Source organism: Etheostoma spectabile, chromosome 13 (assembly GCF_008692095.1).
Source record: "Etheostoma spectabile isolate EspeVRDwgs_2016 chromosome 13, UIUC_Espe_1.0, whole genome shotgun sequence".
NCBI classification, from domain to species: Eukaryota; Metazoa; Chordata; class Actinopteri; order Perciformes; family Percidae; genus Etheostoma; species Etheostoma spectabile.
This window is the reverse complement of record NC_045745.1, coordinates 25,831,825-25,850,282: the sequence shown is the minus strand read 5'-3', so window position 1 is coordinate 25,850,282 and position 18,458 is coordinate 25,831,825. Positions and strand designations below refer to the sequence as shown.

Below are 18,458 nucleotides of genomic sequence, written 5' to 3'. Positions count from 1 at the left end.
AAATGCATATTATCCTGAAGATTCATTGCTTCTACATTGAGCAGAGTCTCACAGAATTCCGTGTAATGATCACGAAACACTGCATTACGTGGTGGTGTCACGGAATGTGTGAAAAGTCCATGTGGTCACCACGGCCAATGTAAAGTCATTGAGAAGATGACGTAGCATTGAGAGCAACTACAATAGCAAGTAGTATGAAAGGCCGAAAATCCGCATAGAAAGGTAGGTTGGGGTGGTCAAACAACACAGGACTTCCACCCAGGAGACCGGTGATCATGTTCCGTGTGTCACGTTTCCTAAACCCAACTGTCGCTTTCTTCTTTTCCTAAACCCAACCGTCCCGTTGTTGTCCCGTGTCCCGTTATTGTTTTCCTAAACCCAACCGACGCGTTCTTCTTTTCTTAAACTCAAACGTCCCGTTGTTGTCCTGCGTGTCAAACCTAAGCCCACCCACAACCTTTTCCTTAACTGAAGGGGCCGTGCTCATTTCATGGAATTCTTCAGTGGGCCCATCCCAGAATTTTCAGCAATTCCGTGAAACTGCCTCAGATTTTGAGTTAAGGGGCCGTGTTCATTTCCCGGAATTCTGTGAGATCATGTTGTTACATTTGAGTCCAGTCTCCCTGGGACTTATGTTCACATGGGTGTGTACCAAAGTTTGTGTAACAGACCTGGAATTTATCAACGTAATCCAGGCTTTTGCAGAATCGCCAAATTTTAACATTAATGTCTGGGGACAGGGTTCGGGCTTTAACTCTTAAAGGAGTAGTTTGACATTTGGGGGAATATGCTTATCTGCTGTCTTGCAGAGAGTTAGATGAGAACATTGATAACACTTTTTACTATCAGTATGGGAAATATTAGGTCAGTTTAGCACAGGGACTGGAAACAGGGGTAAACAGATAGCCTGGCTCTGTCCAAAGGTATCTAAATCTGCCCACCAGCACCTCTAAAGCTCACTGATTAGCATGTCATATCTTGTTTGTTTAATCTGCAACTTCTTTGCCCATATAAAGTCAGACTCAGTAGTAATAGTGACTAGGAGAGCTGAAATTTTACCTTCTTAAGCTAACACACAACATACACCGGGCCTGGAATTTACAAAACATCAAAACACAGCTGCCGACCGTTGCATCCAATAATTGTCTGTGACTTGGTAACTGTGATATAAAAATGTTTGACATATCAGCTTTTGTCTGCTTAGGCTCCACCTCTCTGGTATGGTCCCCCTCCTGCAAAACTCTACTTTACATACAGCTGCCAACGTTTGGTTCATGAAAAGGACAAGTCACAACAATCTCATCGGTTTGCTTACAACAGGTGGCAGGTGAGACAGGGGCGTGTGAATTTTCCTCAACTCGACAACCAAGCATAAATCTTGTTGAGTTTACTTTAAGTACACAAGTTCCTGTCTCGTATTTAATGGGGACGTTTAAATGTGGAAAGAACAATTCTGAGAGGTAGCAAACATCTATATACAGAGTAAAAAAAAAGACAAACTCACTAACATATAAATGATGCTTGAGCAAGAGCTTGATGAAAGCTCCATTACATATTCAAAGTTATTGATTCAGTTGTCACCGTTCATAAAGTGTGAAATTGTATTTTTTACTGCTTGTCAATTGCACAATAGCAGTAGAATCATGTCTTGCATTACTGAAAAAAAAGTCAAAATCAAACTTTTTCTTCCAACTTCTATTTTTAGCTGATACACATGCCTTAAAAAAGACATGGCAATGTTGAAGATGCACATCTTTTAATTGTGTTAGTATAAAAGGCTTATACCTATTCCTAATGTGCTAACTAGAGCATGATTTCACAATATCAAAAGCAAACCTAACGGGTGCAATAGTTCCACTTTAAATGTCCGTTCACACTCACACATTACATCCCTCAGAGATAAAAAAAGATTATATATATATATATATATATATATATATATATATATATATGTGTATATATATATATATACATATATATACACACAGTATTATCCTATGAAGATTAGTTTTACGAAGATAGAACCTGACAACAAACATCGCACAATGCATAAACATCCATAATCAGTAACCAGATGTCTATGTCTGTTCTTGTTTTACTTCATTGTGGCATTTTATTAATGGATTGTCTAGAAAACCTTAGATAACCAAGTGTTCTTATAGCTTATGCATATATCATACAAATTGCAGAGCACAACTGGAACTAAAATTGAACTAAAACTGGGTCAAACAGCAGTTTTTCAAACAACTTGTTTTTTTCTATAGTGGATCTGAAGATGAAAGATAAATTGAAGTCTTAAACTTCACAGAACTAAATCTACCATGTATCTAAGGTTGAGCAGTATTTTCTTATTTTATCCTTGTTTAATCTTTTGACTGGGTGTTAAAATCGCACATCGATCTTGTCCATTTCTAATTAGCAACACAAATGAGATAAAAAAATATGATAATAATCTCATACAAATTATTCTCAAAAACTCAAAATATTCAGTGATCTTACCACATAATATCAGACTTACTAACCCTCGGCTCTCACATGTATATGATATAATAATATAATAATATTTCCTATATCCAAAACCAAGCAAAAAACATTTATTCATCCCAGTCTACAATCCTACAGTCTACAATGCACGTATACACACACACACACACACACACACGCACAAACGCACACACACACACACACACACACCTGAAACCTGTCATTCTAGTTTCTTCATTTTTAACCAATCTCAAAATCGTTTTAGTCTGTGTTTTCTGATGTAAGTTAATTAGCTGTGTGCATACACTTCTTTTTCGATAAATGACATCAAAATTGAAAGCATTAAATAAACTACTAACAATCCAAGCTGAAAAACTGCTGTGCACTGTGCTCTGACAGTTTGAAAGGCTCTCTCTGGATAAGTTATCGGTAGGATAAAAGTCAACAGTTTATTCAGTTAAGTGGGAAAGATCTATTAAAATAGACTACTAGGAGTAGCTCATTCTCTCAAGTGGACAAAACTATTAAAAACTTGATAAAATTACCGCTACCTTATTTACACTACTGGTTGTTTGTTTTGAGAGATTATTCCTTCCTGACAGAAAGGTCTTATTTTATTCAAAGCACATTTTAAGAACCGTTAGTTCATTCTAATCAGACATTTCCTGCCTGACAAAGCCTATTTAACAAACGGATTGCTTTTCTGTTCTCCCTGACAGAATGAAGGGTACCTCGCTTAACAAAATGCCTTATTTTGAATCACATTTGAGTATATAGTATTTTTTCATTAATGTTCTACTCTAAGCTCTGTATTCAAGATTTCAGAAATTGGAATTATGAAATTGGAATCATTCAGGTCCAATAAAGACACAAGATGGATGCAGAAGTTTGTGGTTGCAGTTTGGTCCGGTGGTTTATGTCAGAAGCAACTCAATATCTTTTTACGGCAATTTGCCTTTATTTAAAAGTTGGTTGTGGAGACTTACTGTACAGGAAACAGTGGCGGAATCAAACTGAGTAAATTGTAGTTGTAAATCATGCATCTTGAACATCTATGCCTCAGGGATGACCAAAACCTTTAATATTTCATACAATGACATCCCAAGTAACCCTCATAGTTACTATGTTGGTGGCTACAACCCAACGACCCCTACTACTATCCAAGATGATAAGCAACACACCAGCATTCTCCCTGTCCTTCACACTGACACATTCTCAGCCAACCCTCAATATAAGCATCTTTGAGTGTCAAATATTATACTGTAGAATTTGAATTTCATATCTTACCTTGAACTTGAAAAAACATTTGCATAGAAACATGTCAGCAATCAAGACAGGCCTACTAGGTTTAGTTAGACTGGGTAAACCCCGCCCACTTTGCCGGCGATCTACCTGGCGCGCTATTGGCGGGTTTAACACGATGAGGATAGAGAAGCAACCAAGCAGCTTCTTGTTTACATTCAACATAGCGTCGGCCACCAAACTCCACCGAAGCGCAGCCGGGCGCAGCAGCCCGTCGATGCTGCTGTTGCTTCTTTGTCACCTGGATTGTTGGTCTGATTGGTTGAAGTACAATTGGGTACAGAGTTATTTGAACTATGCTCGTTGGTCACGCCTCCTGTGCAGAGAAAATACAGATCAGACTCCCCTGACCAATGCTCAATCTCAATCTAATGAGCTTGACTTGGTCTAGTGACAGCCAGACTAAGATTTGGTGTCATATCATCACAAAATAAGCAAACAACTCCCTGGCTACTTTGCTCTTTTATTGTAACCAGTTACTTCAGTTTGGTTTCTTACTCCAGAAGTGATGCTTTGAGTTACATTACCTCTGTGTCTGACAAAGATGCGAGCACCAAGCACAGGTAAGGCGGCCCATCAGTTATTGTCCGCTTTAAGATACCAAAGTGTGTGTGTTTTTTGCATTAGTGTGGCATGGGTGGGCATGTCTGAGTGCCAGCTGGAGGCAGAGAGGGGAGTGGATTCCCTCCTGCGATGCAACTGGTGCACCTGCTCTGAGTCAAGTTGAAAGGGTTAAAATGCACCCGCTGGATGGGAAGAGAAAGTCAATCTCTTTCCAGCAATGTATAAATTGTATGTATGCAAGGTCAGTTGATGAATTCTTTTGAGATTAATTATAACATCCTTCCTATCTTAAATGTGTCTGTATATCTCAACAGTCTGGCTCTGTATCGTGTTCTACAACTATAATGCACAAAATACAGTCTTGCTGTTGTGTGAGTACTACAACTAAACGTGCATGTAATTTTAATAACCTCTCCCCTCCCAAACACATATAGCTGCATTATGATTTTGCATAGCAAACACTGCCACAGGACTAATACTTAAGTCAACAAATGAATCAACTGAGAGGTTTTATTCTGATACACACAGTAGTTGCACTTCCATGCAGCTGAATTTCTTGTTGTTTATTTTGAAGGGAAAGAAACAGTGACAGCACTGCTCTAAGTGATCTTCAGCTCGAAGGTGTTATTTGTGTGTGACGGATGAGTTATTCCCTTCTACCTGGAGTTACGAATCTTTGATCATGTTTGTCAACTGTGCTCGTTTTTTATTATTTTTATACGGTTTATTGTTTCCCAGTGGGGAAATTGCAATTTATACTCTGTTTTGTTAGATATCAATAAACATAGGCCTAAAACACACCTGGCCAAAAATGGAAATAAAACACAAATGCACGCACACACACAACCTATTCATGCACAAATGGAGAGCTGCCAGAGTGCGTGGGCTGCCAGCGCACTGAGCGGATGAGGGGGTACGGTGCCTTGCTTAAGAGCAACTGGCAGTGCCCAGGAGGTGAACTGGCATCTCTCCAGCTACCAGTCCACACTCTGCACCTTGGTCCGTACTGGGACTTGAACCAGCGACTCTACGGTTCCCAACCCAACTCCCTAAGGGCTGAGCCACCCGTTTCATTCAGTAAATCAACTTAGTTATGTGAGCATAATTGTTAAATGTTGTTACCAAATCTTGATCAAACACAAGGTTTGCTGCATTTTGAAATCCAGTTGAAATCAAAGTTGTATTAAGCGTTTTGCACAGATATTATAGCTAAAGCATTTGTGAAAGTCCCCCCTAAGGAGATAGAAATACAAATATACAAAACAAAATCAAGGCCAAAATGTTTATAACAATTCTTCTTATAGAAATAACAGAGAACCATTCACTCTTACACTCCAACATACTACATTCTGCGGTCTGTTTACATTAAACCAAATTCAAGTTCAAATGCCCCTGTGCAACTCTCTGTGAACTCTTGACCTTGCAGCACAACTTGTTAATCTCTTAAACCCCCTGAACCTGTTTCCTCCTCTGCAACATTTCATCCTTTTCATCTCCACAGCCTCTATCCATCTGCAATGTCTTCACCCATTGCATCAACTTTCTTTTTTTCTGACTATCTTGACGCCATCTTTGCTATTAGTGTTTGATACATCAGAAACAGTGTAAGTCTCAGAACCATCCTGGTCACAAATTGCACAGAGGGACACACACACACACACACACACACACACACACACACACACACACACACACACACCTATTCTAAGTAGCAACAGACATCAAGTAGGGAGATTATGGAGGGAGCTGTGTCAATGTGTCAGTGTGTGAGCGTTTCTTCTGTGTGTGTGTGTGTGTGTGTGTGTGTCTCTCTCTCCTGTCTCTCTCCATCCATCTCTCTCACTTATTTCCCCCTCCCCTTTCTGAGACAAAATGGCCAGATGGCTTCCAATCCTACATGCTAATCCACAACACACAGACTGTAGCTCTGACACACCTACCACAAGACTACTGCCCTGCTTAGAGAGCTATGCCCTTAAGCACACCCAAACAGCCCACATGAGGCCACTACACATTTATAAACTGTCAACAAGACTCCTAGCCAATAACTTCCCTGAACAATAGCAGCATAACTCATCCAGACAAAGTCCTCAGCAGATGGAGGCCTACTTGTATGTGGTGTGTGTCCTGCTATCATATTTCAGGCAGCCCAGTTAGCAGGCTACAGGCCAAGATGAGGTTCTGTGTCTACTGCTTTTGTTAGCCGAGGTGAGGTAAGAGAAGCTGTGTGTGTTAGGTTACACTGGCCAGTGGAAAACAAGGGGAAGCCCAGCACTGCTGCACACTAATAGCCATGGAGACATACAGGCAGATATACTAAAAAAAGAAATGGTTGACATTGCTTCAGAGTACAAAAAAAGTTCTGATTGTAAGTGTTGTTTATATGTCAAATAAATGTGCAGGACAATTTATTCATAGACTGTATGTGGTGGCAGATTAGATATTAACCACTACATTTTGGTCTTCCGGGTCTGGGCAGATGATCATATTAAAAATATTAACAAAAAAAAATGGACATGAAACATCTACTAGTACATTTATCCAACTGGCCAAGCGATAAGGAGGTCCTTGTGTGTATAGTATTGCAAAACATACCTGTCTGACAAATCAAGCTAGAATAAAATAATTCATTATTCAAGCAAAACGTCATGTTTATTTTGTTAAGCAGAAAAAGCAATACAATCATTCATTACATTGCACACAAAGATACTGTGAATAACACTCTAAATGTGGATGTTTTAAATCTATTTTCTGATGATTACGTTGATGATTTTCTATCATGTTTCACTGCCTTTAATCTTACAAGGGAATTCTTACTAATGGTTGGTGTTCACAGAAAGTATATGATTAAAACAAATACTGTTTTTTGGGTTATGCAAGTTGATCACAAGAGTCAGTTGTTAAGACATTGCATTAAAAAGGCAAGCCACAATAAGCTTGGATTTTGCCTACACAATTCATGTTTACACTGTAAACAGTATGCTACTCAGGTGCAGCTTTGCTTTTATTTTTATTAATACAGAGCGCACATGCACAGAATATCAGACCTGACACGTTACCACCTTTTGCCAATAATATTTTCATGAGATGGCTATAACAAAGAGACAAAGGCCTATGTGAATACTTTCAACTGATGCTAAGCAGCTTTACCCAAACCCATGTAGACATTGAAAATACAGAGCTGTGAACTGTCCATTTCCCTGTAACAGACCTGTGCAGATAAAGGTTTGATGAATATATAATGCTTGTGGCAAGTGTAGCACATCGTCTAAGACCCAGAGCGGCGGCCAATTATCCAGCAATGGTTTCACAGATCAGTTGAACAGCAGGATGTATAAATACCAAACACGTTAATGGTATATCACAGCATCTCTGTCTGATTGTCTTTTGATACCGCATTAGATTACAACTGTAGGGCAGGTGTCTTCGGCCGAGCGAAGTGCTGTCTAATGTAACGAGCTGTACCGACTCAAACTATTTTATGCACCAACAAAATTATTTCCACATAGAAACAACAGTTTAGATCATCAAATGATGTTGTTGAGTTGAACTGAAGGACAAAGGTGGGGCCATGGTGGTGGTGATGGTGGTTATAGGGACACTTAATATTTCTGAAAAGACAGCAGTGGACAAAATACAAACCCTTGGGTGAACACAGTGAAAGGAGTGCAGTCATGGTGTCTGGATATTTATATTAGTGATGAATGGATGGGCATGTATCACATCTACTGTATATCAGTATAACAGGCCAATGTTCAAAGGGAGTAGCACCTTCAGCATCCCATCCCCCAATTCCCCTCTACAATCATCTCACCCTCCCTCGATCACTGACATCCCTAACATCCCTCTTTTACACGACAGCCAGACAACAGGTCTCCCATCAGGCCCTGCTTCTCACAAACTGGAGGATGACTTTGCTCCCTTAGAGATGAATCTCCCTCTGCATAAGCTCTGAGACCCTAATCTACATCAGCAGAGGTGATGAGGAGACATTCACGACGGTAGACAATCTTTCCATTTTCTTCCCTCACCGATGGCTGTGGAAGAATCCGAGGCAAAATAGCTCAGCTTTTAAAGGACCGGCCCCTACCCCCACTCCGCTCCCCAAAGAAGTCAGGTGACCAGATGTTGTATATCTCCCTGTCACTACAGCCTCAGTAAAATCTCTAGCCTCCATGAAACTGCTACACAGATCCATGTTAAAGCTAGGAGGCACATCTCTGTTCTCTCTCTCTCTCTCTCTCTCTCTCTCTCTCTTTCTCTCTCTCTGGTCATTGAACAAAATAAATGGTAATAAAAGCCATTTATTTAGCAAACACTCCCTAAAAAGGCCATAAGTGAGGCAGTAAAGAGGTAACAAAAGAGCATATATCAGCATATTAGGCATCCATCAGCCCCCATCCACAGCATATACAACTCTGATCCATCCGTCAGCCTCGGGTCTATAGACCCAAAATAGCATTGCTTCTTTTTTGTGCCAGTGTTGCCACTGCAGCTGCTGCATTTCTCCAGGACTGACACACTCACACACACACACACACACACACACACACACACACGCACACACACACACACACACACACACACACACACACACGCACACACAACGCCACCATTGATTCTAACACCTCCCCATCAATAAAGATGCTGTTTGCGAGGCACAAGGGAGTGCATACAGAGATGATGTGATGCAGAGGGTGGTATAGGATCATATAAATACATCTCTAGACCATCTGATGCAGGCATCCATTTCCATCTCGCCCTCACGGACACACTGCTGATGAAACAGCTGCCTTCTTAGCAGGGCAGAATGCAGAGTAGAAGGAGGAAAAAAGGCTACAAAAGCACCCCTACATGCACAGCCTCCCCCTCCTCCTCTCATCTCCTCTCCTCCCTCCTCTGCCTCCCCCTTCAACATCCCCTATTGCCATACACAGAGAGGGAATTACCTGAAATATGTCTTCACATTCTCTTGCTCAGTGTTTTGCCTTTGAGCCCGGAGCTCTGGTAGATTCATCGTCAACCGTACAGGCCTAATGACAGTTTAAAGGCAGGATTGCCATTCTCTTGTCAGACCAGTTCCTGACCCTAAAAGCAAGCTTGTTCGGCAGGCTGGATGCTTCACTGGCTGCTCACTGTTCCCTAGCCCATGATGTCATCCACCCTGCTTTGCTCATTGGCTGAGAGGCTGAATATTAATGCGGAAGCGAGTCTGGGGGAGGAGGCAGCCAACGGGCAGACAGAGTTGGTTTTCTGTTTAACAGAACAAACCTGATGAGTGAGAAAGCCAGAAGGGAGGGGTTCCATGTTTAGCTCAGGGGCTGTTCTATCTTGCTAACCCCTTAATACTACAGGGAGGCTGCAAATTGAACAATAACAGGCTTTGCAACGTTGTTTTTCATGTGCAAAATTGGAACTGGCCAAGCAGTTAAAGGGCTGTATTTGATGTACTGGTGATTTTTATAAGTTATAGTTTTACAATAGATCACATGGCACAATAAAGCATTTAAGTAAGTATGTGTATATATATATATATATATATAATAAAATATGATAATAATTTGGTCCAAAGTGCTAAAGAAAAAAGCAGTACACAAGTAATCCCATTCTGAAATCTCTGCATTTTGAAAATTTCTCAAATTATTCGCAAACACCATGCACCCTCACTTTACTTTAGTACACTTTTATTACATGTACGAATGGGAATTCTTTATGTTATCTTTCTCAAAATAGAGATAATACACATTTGTGAATTCTGGCAATAAGTATACCATTTGCTTTCTTTGACAGGTAGTCTGGCCGAACATGCACTGATATCATGTTAATTTACTGTATTGGTACATTTTACGTTTATGTATATACTGTATCTCTTTCCAAATTTTTGGAAATGATACCAATATTAAAACCAAATGTTGATCAAACCTTTTCCTAAACGCTTGGACTGATCTGCCAAAAACCTCCCGATTTCTTTTTTCACAGTATAAAAGCGACTCTGTGTTCATGAGCAGGCGGAGACAACAAACAAAATACTCACTGCATTTGCCCTAATTTGCCTATGATGTCATCTTTTTCCTCTATCTCATCTGTGATTGGCTGACTGGCACAGCATCTGCTCAGTCTCATGGCTAGTGCTTCAAGCCCAAGGTGGAGGCCTATCTGAGGCTCTGTGAATCATGGCTGGTTGTCCTGACAACCCCTGTAATGTCGATTCCTTGTCAAAGCGTAATATGGCTGTTCTGTGACAGTGGTAACTCAAATGGAGAACCTAATGATAAGGAGAAGTGTCCCTTATAACCCTTTATTCACATCAGAAGGTGGCTTTTGGGATATTTTAAATACATTGCAATTACATTTTCTGGGACACATGGAGCTTTGAAATAATGAAATGTTGTTGCTTACAATCATTTAAGGCCTTCTAAAGTCGTCTTAAGATTTTAAATATATTAATTAAAAGTGACGGAACAATTTTTCACCAGCTTCGCAGGCACAGTAGCAAGACGTGTTTAAACCATACCAACATTGACACAAAAGAGAAATGCAAATGTGAATTATGTTCAGCAGTGCCATGCAAACATTTTTAAGCAGGTTTAGCTCTGACTCCTGACAGCAGACACTAAGGATGACTGGACACTACACAGAGGCAGTGAGGCATGGTTTGTACAGAAAAGTCTCAAAATGCTCCTAAATCTGAGGCATTACAACTAGCATAACCAAAAGCAACATTTGGATAATACTGGCCTGTTGGATGTTATCATTTCATATATATTCCATTCAGATCTCTTTTTTGTTACATTAATCTAATCTAATTCTCCCATGCAGCAACCACTATTTCATTACTTGCCCATGTTTATGGCTTCTGTACATGCGACTGTAATTATGAAAAGTCAGCGTCACAGTGGGGCAGCCCATCAGGCATTTGACTGATGGAGAGGAAATACCCTGGACCCAGGTCCAACAGAGACTCTCAAACATGTCACCATTACAGGATCACCAAATTCACAAGCCTTTAGATTTGAGAGAAACCCACACAAACACAGAAACATGCTACATCCAACAAAAGGAAGTTCTTGGTCAATTTATGTCTTTTGTATTCTTAAATTTCCAAGTTTCTTTGGTTTCTTGGACCAAAACAACCAGAGCTTTGTGCTTTGTGCTTTGGGCCAGCTGTGTTTATGTCATCCACTAAAGAGTGAATGTTGTGGTAAAGGGTTCTCTCACTGTAAACCATCTGTTGCTGTACACTTCCGTTGTCCCTTGTACCTTCAGTCATTGGACAGGGTCGGCCCTAACATTTATCTGGCCAGGCCAAAAAAGGAAAAAAACGCACACACGATCGCGCACGCGCGCACGCACGCGCGCACGCACGCGCGCACGCACGCACACACACACACACACACACACACACACACACACACACACACACACACACACACACACACACACACACACACACACACACACACACACACACACACACACACACACACACACACACACACACACACACACACACGTAGGCTCCAAAATGATGCTGAAGTCCTTCTCTTACTTTTATAAATAAACAAGGGATTATACATTTCACCAATAGATTAATGTGATTAGCCCACTTCCAGAGGATAGCAGGTGTTTTGAAAGAAACAAAGTGGGGTAGAACAATAATCAGAAAGGCCGCAGACTTTCTACAACAGCCAGTGTGTCCTTTAACAACCATGTGTGTTGTTGTTGCGTCCTTTAGAAGTACTGAACCCATACCTGCTCCCTCATTGTAAGTCACCATAGATACGAATGCATAAAACGTTCAATTTAAAAATAAAGATGCCTCTCATTTACACAAAATCCCCCTGTGCTTTTATCTGGTCTTGGGTCTCAAACACTATCAGTTCCAGCCGCTGCATGAACCCTGATGAAATATTTTCTCCATTCCAAATTCTGCTAAATGCGACATTCACTCAAAAACCTGGCCACAAAATATTCAAGGCAGATCATTTCTTAAAGCTTGGCCCTTAAAGCACAGATCAGGAGCTGACAGAACAACCTGCAGCTGCAGTGAGGAGGAACATGATTTACTCATATAAGCTGCTGTCATTGATCAGGTTTATATAATGAATCATATAAATATCCTCAGAGGCGTGGCCGTTTAGCTCAGTTGGTAGCGCAAATGAGGAGGTTTGCTCCTCGATGCAGAAGGTCCAGTGTTTGAATATGACCTGTGATGGCAAGGCCCTCTCTCGTCCCTTTCATGTCTCTGCTTTCCTGACCAAAAAAAAAAGTATATATAATATATGTTAGCATTGTCATTATTTATGCTGATGCTAATTTAGGACAAGGCACCACTGTACAGCCCCACAGAGGCGCTAACGTGGCGTTAAGACTCTCAGCATTGTTATTATTATTAATATAATGGATTCAAAGATTTGTGCAGCTCTCATTGGTTCTTTGGTTCTTATAAAATGTTTGACTTCTGGGGAAAAAGGAAATATCAAGCATTGCCGCCGTCTGATCAACACATTTCCTTCTATTATGACAGTGAAGCTTTAATATTCAGTTCAATCTATTTCATTTGCAAAATAACTTTGGATATCAACTCTGCAATACCGGCCATAAATCCCATCAATATAAACATCATATCATTTTTGTTGGCAATATAAATGTTTGCAATGTGAATGTGAAATTTTATCGCTTCTTACGTGTGTGTAGCAGCATTTCCTGATTATCCTTCCTAATCCGTCCAAGAAAGAATGTATCATTGTGCAAAATGGAAGGAAGAAATTTGAGATGATAGGTTCTTTGGTCTAGAATCAAATAATCACAGCCCTGGTCAATCACTACTGTATAAACCGTATCAAATTATGGTTTAGATTATCATATTATGGCAGTGCTCACTGTGCCTTGGGAGCAAGAGGTAGAGGGAAACTTTAGAGAGGCATGCAAGCCTCGCAGGAAATGATGATATATGAGAGGGATGAAGTGTGTGGGTGAATCCCACTGAACTAAACTTTGCTTTCTGCTATGGCAATTTAGGAAATATATCACTTCTTACATGTGCCTGAAAATATATATCTTGGGATAACAACTGTACAATTTTCTTTAAGTCAATACTGACATGTGCAATTTAGGAAAGCACACTGTGAAGTTTTCTGCAGATTTCATACGTCCACGTCAAGTACTTCTGTTTCTTCGGCTAAATTTAAAGAATAAAAGAAGCCTTTTTGACTCATTCAAACAGAGGTTTATGATGGAGGTCTAAAATTTAAAGTGCGCAAGTTTTATTGTTATATAACAGTGGATGTTTACAATTATGATAGCAGTAATATTCACAAAATTAACTACATTCAAATCAAGTTCTTGTTCAGCATCAACAAATACCTACATTAAAGGACATCTTCAACCACATTGCTTTTTACAATTCAAAATGTGGTGTTTAAAAGACAATATATTGCACAAATACCCCACCGACAAAAAGCATATGCAGCAAAGTATTGCTCTAAGGGCACCGATGACAGTAGATAAAACAGAAGAGTGATGGCTGGTATGGTCAGTGTATTAAATGCTCTTCATTTCACCACATCAGATTAACTTCTGTAAACCCTCCACTGGTAATTCAGCATCTAAAAGATAATGGGTCACGCTTATCCATGCTACAGCTACATTCACACATAGGAAAGCTACTTTTTGTGAGTACTGGCAATGCAGAGATTACCCCCAAAGGAATATAATTGAGGTTAGTGGGCCTCTATCCTGCTGATTATGGGTAACATATTGATAGGTTAGCCACGGTAAAAGAGCTCATTAAGTCTATTCAACATTTTTCAAAGTGAAAAATGCTCAACAGTAATAAACTGTAAGTGCAGACAGCTGTGAGCAGTAATCACAGATTACAGCGCGGTTTAATGTTGTGCACATAACACCTTGGCTGTTTTGCCAAGATTTTAAATGTAGGCTATGTTACATGTTTCAACCTGCGAACTCAAAGATGGAGCATTTTTATCAAACTCATACAGTGTATTTTTTAAATCATGACCATGACATGATTGTTTGTGCCATCCTCACACTGCTAATCTGTGGTTACCAACGTTGGGGATGGTGTGTGGATGCGTGTGGAGGGAGGTCTTATTGACATTTTCCAGTCTCATAGTCTGCTGTGTCTGATGGCTGTGTGGCTGGATGTGTTTAACTGTAGTTGTTGTAAATCTAATACATGATCGCTTATGATGCTAAACAGATTTGAGAAATGTGTACTGATAAAATACGATGCTATCAAAACTATTTTATTTGCACTTAGGGTAGTATCAAACACAGCTGTCCAGGTATGTGATTCAGTCTGAACTGCAACATTGTAGAAACATCTATAAAACAGAAGATGCTGCACTATATTTCCAAAACTGCTCCTTTGTTTTCCTTCTTCCAAGTCTCATCCAGCTGTTAAACCTTTCCCATTCAACATAGTACAGTATGACCTCGGGATTGTAACACAGTCTGATAAATCCGTTCTTAAGAGGGATTAGGGGATTTTTATTATGACATTTGTGTTAGAGTGAAATTTACAATATAACAAATCCATCTTACACTTGAATTACCTTGGAATTTACAACAAGGCAGCTTTACACTGTTTGATGTTATTATAGCGTGAAACAAAGTAGATGGGGCTTGGGAATATACTGTACATTGTCAGCAAATATGTCAGGTAATTAACTACTAATTAAACATTAATCTCTAATTCATTTGATTTATTAACTAATAACAAGATAAAACATGAAAAATGCCCTTTAACAACAACAAATTGTGTTGATATTCCTCTTATATATATATAAAATATTGGTGATGTACTCGATAGATGGAGACAGCTTAGAGCCCAAAAGGACGCTGGTTGGCTTCAGGCTAATTTATCACGGCTACTAGGCACGGCATTTCATGTAATTTCAACATTTGTGTGCTCACATTGAATTAATGGAGTACCCAAGTTGGTTACTCGCAAAAACAATTGAGACACAACCAGTAAAGTGATTCCGACTGGTCCTGGCTAACGCCGCCGTGCTAACCCTGCTAACTGCTAACTTTACCAGAGGACCAAGCAAGCGGGACACGGCTGTTTACAACGTGTAGCCTGGGGGGCCGTAGCCAACCGGTGAGTTATTTTAAGCCAAGAGAGGGAGGATGCAAATCGGGAGGTAAAGGCCGTGAGTTTGCAGTTTGTTTAGCAACTGTTGCTGTTATTCCAAGCCAATAAAGTGTGTTCAGTTGGGTGGAGAGGACAACAAGGTAGTGTTATTTTTAGCGGTTCCTACCGTAATTCTAAGTCAATGAAGGGTGTCTGTCTGTAGGGTGGAGAGGACTGCAAAGTTGTGGTGTTTTAGTGGTCCCTACTGTAAATCTAAGCCGAGGAGTAGGTAGGACAGAGTGGGTTTTTTAGCAGTTCTTACTTTAGGCCGAGAAAGTGTGTCTGTCCAGCGGGTGGAGAGGATGGCAATTTGCACGGAAGTCAGCTCTGATGCTGCTAAGAAGATGCTCAGAGACGCGCCTCTTAACGTAAAACAGGGGTGGCAAATGCGTGGCCTGTGGGAGTTAGAGAGAATGGTGTGTGTGTGTGTGCTTATTAAGGTCAATAATTATTCAGTTTGCACAAGTATTTTAAGGATAGGCCAGTGGTGGATGGATACGACGGCAGTACCAAAATCCAACACAATATAGCACACAACATCTTCCAACACAGTTTGTAGGTCTCAATCCTGTGAATACACATTGCATACTCACAAACCAGAGTATCCATATTCACTTCACCAATACAACATGCTTTAACTCTGTCCTCAATCAAGCCTTGTGTCAATATTAATCAGTGCATGACAGGAGCACCTATCTGCTCTCAGTGGGCAACACAACACAAAAGTTGTATCCATTACAACAGTGGTCTGAACAAGGCCCTCCCACTGACAGCTGGTTTATTGTGTGCTGTGCCTATGGCTGTGCCTCTGTAGCGGCCTTGTTTCCCTTTGCTTGGACAGTTCAATAACTAATCTCAATGCAGCCAGCAGCATGTAGAGGAGGGCAGGCTCGATGGAAAGTAATAATCTGCTAGTCTGCGAGAGGTTACCTTGTTAGTTTACATTAGGATTCATATACAGAAGTGTCAAGTAACGAAGTATAAATACTTTGTTACCTTACTCAAGTACAAATTTTGGGTACCTATACTTTTCTAGAGTAATTATTTTACAGCAGACTTTTTACTTCTCCTCCTTACATTTTCACGCATTTATCTGTACTTTCTACTCAGATTTTTAAAATAGCCTTGTTACTCCGATTTCGGTTCGGCATGTTTTCATTCCATCTTGTCATCGCTCAAAAAAATACCAAAAAAAACTATCCACATAAATTGTTCCATCCGGATTGAGTGAATTTGATCGTGGTTGGGTTAGAAGTATTAATAAACATTTACCATTCCAACCCTTATGGAAATAGCAGATGTATGTAGGGTAGTACGAAGATGTTCATAGAGAATTCAAGTAAAGTATCCCAACCAAGCACCAGAGAGGAGGTTGGTAGCCAGGAAGACCAACCAACCCTTCTACATCCCTGGCCCTACGTGGAAGACGTTTTCAAAATGGTTGGATGCCAAAACAACTCTTTTCAAATCCGCTGAAAGCTCTGCGCACCCAAATACCATGAGCCGCCTAATTTGAAAAAAGCATATTGATATTATTCTTTTCCATTACATTGCTTTTACTTTTATACTTTAAGTAGTTTTGAAACCAGTACTTTTATACTTTAACTTGAGTAAAAAGCTTGAGTTGATACTTCAACTTCTACAGAGGCCTTTTTAAACCCCAGTATCTGTACTTCTACCTGAGTACTGAATGTACTTTTACTTTGGATGCCTCTGTTCATATATGGGTCAGAAACTGCGCATACACCTTGGCTGCACAATACAATAGAGTTAGAGTGGGCTCATATTTTAAAAATGTCCTTTGCCATTAGTCTGTTTGTGTTTCTCTTAAGTACCAATGTCATTAAGTCCATTTGCCATGATGTTTAACAAAGAGGAATTTTAGCCCAAAAAATATCCCCGTGGACCTTACTCTTTTGTTATTAAAATTCTAAACAAAAGTGTTTTCAACCAATAGCGCTGCACAGGTCTTAGGGAGCACATTATTCCCCATTTTGCCTACTTTAACTTTGAATATTTACCCTGTTGATTTAATTTTCTTTCAGTTTCTGCAGAATAAATTGCTTTGTAATCAAGTTGTCATCATATCAAAGGTTATCGCAGCAGATTTGCAATTATTCTTCCCAAGACTGCAAATGACATTTTGATCTGTAATTTTATCGTCCACCCGCAGTAATGAAATTGAGAAAGGGCAACCATAGGTTAGTCTCCCTCCTTCACTTCATCCATCTGTCACATCTCAGACACCTGATTTTGACTGATCTCTGTAAGGATCATGCATGTCAACAAAGCTATATTAATTAGCTCAAAGAAGGCACCGTATCCACCCTTCTTCGCTTGTATGAAGGATATATTAAAAGATATATGACTTTGAAAATCATTTAGTGGTTACTGGGTATTAACAGCAATTATTTGTCTCATTACACAAACAGAAACTTTGAAACTTTTAAGAGCAAGTTGACCTATCTAGTCATCCCTCAGCCAACGGTTACAAACAATAACATCACACATAAAATCTGAACAGGACACGCAGCAGATCAAATGGTGGATCCCCCTGATGTAACTTCACACAGGGCACGCGAGCAGCCCCCACCCTATGTCACATGTAGACTAATGAACAGCAGGCTTGTGCTCTTAATGGAGGAGCCTTTTGGGCCACAAGAACCATGTGTACTCACCACTTTCTGCTTGGACACACACGAACAATAGGACACGTCTGGAGTGCTAGGGGCCCAAACCCCGAGGAAGGGCAGATGGTGCCCGGGATCAAGGACCGCACCCCCATTAACATGAGAAAAGAGAGGGACAGAGGCGGGGTAACAGGTACCCTCTCTCCTATTTCCCCCTTCTAGAGATTAGAAAGGGGGTGACTCATTTACCCAAGAGAGTCTGTGGCGCTGATTTGGAACTGAATTAGGAGCAAGCTGTCAACTCAACAGCAGATAATATC

The 18,458-nt window shown here is 40.3% G+C and overlaps 1 protein-coding gene across 2 annotated transcripts in view; it reads right to left on the bottom strand.

Moving 5' to 3' along the window:
• The window catches only part of LOC116700229 (serine/threonine-protein kinase PAK 3), a 28,843-nt gene extending 19,316 nt beyond the window's left edge, over nucleotides 1-9,527 (bottom strand). For both annotated transcript variants that reach the window (XM_032533235.1, XM_032533236.1), the window contains exon 1: nucleotides 9,300-9,527. The gene's annotated coding sequence lies outside the window, so the exon portion shown is untranslated. The remainder of the gene's footprint in view (nucleotides 1-9,299) is intronic.
• Between the last annotated feature and the right edge of the window lie 8,931 nt (nucleotides 9,528-18,458).